A 3,950-nucleotide genomic window follows, 5' to 3' on the forward strand; every position below is an offset into this window, starting at 1 on the left:
CTGTTAGTGAAACAGGATTCGCCGCGGTTAGGTGAGGTTGAAATCGAATCAATTCAAGTTTGAAATCGAAGCATTTGAAAATACATATATTAATAACTCGACATAAATGTACCAGCTATACACCATAACTCATTCTAATAACTACCTTCCAAGCGCCTTTACTACATGATTATATATAACGAAAATCATAAAAAAACTGTACATACATATTACATGCCTAATGTTCATTCTTAAAGAAATTTTCTTTTAAATTTTGTTCAAGTTGCTCTGGGTCGGTAACTGGTAGCTGACAAACACGATTATGACATATATAAACCTTTGTTTTACCATTTATCATTTTGAATTTTTGTTGTACACGTTGATTATAAGTATCATCCGGATATTGTGGATCAAGATGTAATATAATCATGCCTGGTATATAGAATTTTTGACATATTTCAACAAAACGTCGTGTATCATTCGAATCTGGACCGACAACTGCTACCAAATCAAGACCATTTTCATGTAACAATAATGCGGACATCATAGCTGGTAGCATATAACCGAAAGGATTAACTTCAGCAAAGAATTCAAGCAGTTTAGAAGCGCGTTGCTTAAAGCTTTTTCGTCCAAATAATGTGAGAGTAAGATAAGATTTCGTGCAGCTATGCTGTTGCCACATGGTTCAGCGCCATCATGATCTGAAAAGTAAGACAAATTCACATTTTATGTAACAATAAAAAAGACTTAGGCTCATTTGTAGAACGTTAAGTTATTTTTTAGTTCAGAGTTAATTTCAAAAATTTGTCAAAAATGTAAGAGTGAGGCTTTGCGGTATTGTGTCTATCTTAGCTTAATGCCTTCCACGCCTTGGCATTTCTCGAATTCTCAGAGATGGCCCTGCTGTAGTCAGGAGCTTTATTACGCAGGTTCGAACCACCTTTTCAATCACACAAGAGCCCTTTTATTCGGTTTATGTTGTAAGAGTAAAAATACTCACAATTATAGCGAGAACGATTTCCTTAACCCCAATATCATATCACCCCTTACACTGGTGTGAGCATGCTGAAGGTTATCACAACACCTGCTTCTAGTTACTTTGAACACTGACTTGCCTTTGAGCTCTAATTTAGTTTTAGGTTTCCCAAAAATCATTTGGCTACAGAGTAGCTCAATTCCCCTCTGCCATCAAAAACCAATACTGATTATAAAAAACTATGAACTACCTTCTTTTAGGCGTACAATCACATTTGGAGAATTTTCTTCTGAATAGAAATCGGCGCCATGTGTATTATCCCAAAATCGTACATCTTGTATCTCCTGAAGTTCACGTGCCCATTTTAGCACGCTGCCATCCAACGACGTTATAATAATCCAACAGACCTCTGATGAGAAATGCGTAGTCGTCAAGGGAACCATCGATAGGTGTGGTACTGTAAAATTCATAATATAACTTACGCTATACTTTCCAGCGTTGCATCACCAGTCCCTAGTCCATAGAAAGAGCGGAGCAGCACTTTTCTCGCTTCCCAAGGCAGTCGGTTCTATGTACCGGAGCGACTCGGGATTTTTCCCGACCAAGGACTGTCATATCAGTGTGACCCCATTTAATTTGTTTCGTCCCTCCCACAAATTGTCATCCTCCCAGCAGCTCCTTGCAGCAGGACTGCTCCATATTCTCTTACTCCGGGAAGGCATCGAATCCAATCCGTGTCCGTCTCCTGACCCCGGTCCTGAGAAATGGTTTTGCTGCATCTGCCGGAAAAGGATCTTTTTACGACGGTCATACTCTGTTCAGTGTGTTTCGTGCAAGGGATGGTTGCATCGGACAGGTTGTTCTTGGCTTGATCCCAAAACCCGACGTCCCCGTAACTTTTATAAATCTTTTGTGGCTGCTTGCTGTTCACGCCCAAGGGCGTCCCGTAGTCTACGCCTAAGCGCCCCCCCACTACCACAGGGAAACAGACTCTTAGTCCCTACCTCCGTTTGCACCGTCTGCCAGCACAGAATATATAGGTTTGCGACATCCGCCCAATGCAGCTCCTGCCTTGGGTGGTTGCACTTTCCTAGATGTTCTGGTCTCCGCGACGGCAACCCCCCGACGGGTTTCATCGCGCCATGTTGCCAGGTCGCAAACCCAAATCATCCGGGTACCCCAATGTTTGCCCAAGGACGCCCAGTCCCAGGGCCACAACAGCAATTGCGTCCTGGCCTTCCACAACCCAGGCGTAGTCACCCGTCACTTACCCCGGTGTGGCGGCGTCTCCCCTTATGCACTTCAGAATTCTGCAGTTAAACTGTAATGGACTAACTGGGAAGATTACGGAGATAGTCGATTTCATGAAGCGGCACAACATCCGCATTGCTGCGATTTCATTGCTAATATTAAGTACCCGTTGTAATTGCTCTTCGGTTAAGCCGAATTTATAACATGTCTCAGCAATGGAACCACCAACAATGTGTATATTTTTCGCAGTTAGGTGACCATGCGGATCACTTTTTGGTTCAACATTGCCTTTTGCACGCAAGTCGTAGTGAAAAGTATAAATTTCAAATATACGTTCCATGTCCAATTTTATTTCTTCATAAAGCGTTGCATTTGCATCCACAGCCGACTTCACTTCAGCCCAAGTCCAAGCATAGAACGCACCTTCGACTTTTGCTCTAGCATCTGCTGTAGGTAAAGAATCAGCATCTTCGCCAGCAAAGAAACCATCCCCAGGGTGACGTAAATCTTTCATTAAATAACGAAATATACCATCAGCATAGCGCATATATGTCTTATCATTTGTTAGCTTATAAGCACTTGCGTAGGCGGTCATAAGTTGACCTTGATCATAGAGCATTTTTTCAAAATGTGGCAAATGCCAAACACGATCCACCGAGTAACGCACAAAACCACCAAAAACATGATGAGTATACCACCGTGACCAATGTGTTGTAAGGTTTGCAGCACCATATCGAGCACATCTGCATCTTTGGTGATAATATAGGCATGTAAAAGGAATTTGAGACGTGAAACTTCAGGAAATTTCGGTTGTGTACCAAAACCGCCGTGTTGTTGATCATAACGTCGCTTAAAGATGCGTAAAGACTCTTGCAGCTTGGCGTCCGCACTACCTGCCTCAGATACAGCTGTCGTCGATTTTTCGCTTAGTGATTTTTGTATTGCTGCTATAACATGTTTGCCTGTTACTTTTAGCTCATCTTGATTGGATTGCCATTTGGAGGCGATAGTTTTGAGCGCACTAGAGAATGAGGGCATGCCCCAACTGCATGTAATTAAAATAAAACCAACTTTAGCACTGGTTGTTGTTGTAACAGTGCTTTGCCCCATCCAATAGGTCAGACTAATCACAAATTGTCATCAATATCCTCTAACGGGAATCCAAGGAAACTTGCTGTTTCAACAGGGGTGGACCATAAGGAAAGGGGTGTTAGAGGCGTTGGTTCCACATTACAATTAAAGAGATGGTTGGTGTCATGTGGGGACACATTACAAGCGGGGCATACATTTTGTATGTCGGGGTTGATTCTGGATAGGTAAGAGTTTAACCTGTTACAGTATCCAGAACGAAGTTAAGCTAGAGTGACTCGCTTTTCCCTGGGGAGTATGCGGTCCTCTTCCGCAAGTTTTGGGTACTGTTCTGTAGGTACTGGATTCGCCGAGCAATTCCTAGCATAAAGGTCCGACGCCTGTTTGTGGAGTTCACTGAGGACCTGCTTGTGTTTTTTTACTTCATACGGCTGAGTTCTCAGGTGCCGTATTTCCTCATAATGCTTACGGAGATGACTCTTTAAGCCCCTAAGCAGTGTTGGATCAACAATCAGATGTCTGTTGGGATGCCAAGGTTGGGATGCTGGGTATTTTACAGAAACTGTTTGGTTAGCATTTCATTTCTTTCCCTTATTGGGAGTTTTCTCGCTTCATTGTGCAGGTGGTGTTCCGAGGACATAAGGAGGCAGCCCGT

General features: G+C 42.9%; 1 pseudogene; it reads right to left on the minus strand.

The window, feature by feature from the left end:
* Positions 1 to 217: 217 nt before the first annotated feature.
* On the minus strand, positions 218 to 3,316 carry LOC137245984 (spermatogenesis-associated protein 20-like; annotated as a pseudogene).
* Positions 3,317 to 3,950: the final 634 nt, after the last annotated feature.

This window comes from Eurosta solidaginis, chromosome 3 (genome assembly GCF_040869045.1).
Source record: "Eurosta solidaginis isolate ZX-2024a chromosome 3, ASM4086904v1, whole genome shotgun sequence".
In the NCBI taxonomy this organism is placed as follows: domain Eukaryota; kingdom Metazoa; phylum Arthropoda; class Insecta; order Diptera; family Tephritidae; genus Eurosta; species Eurosta solidaginis.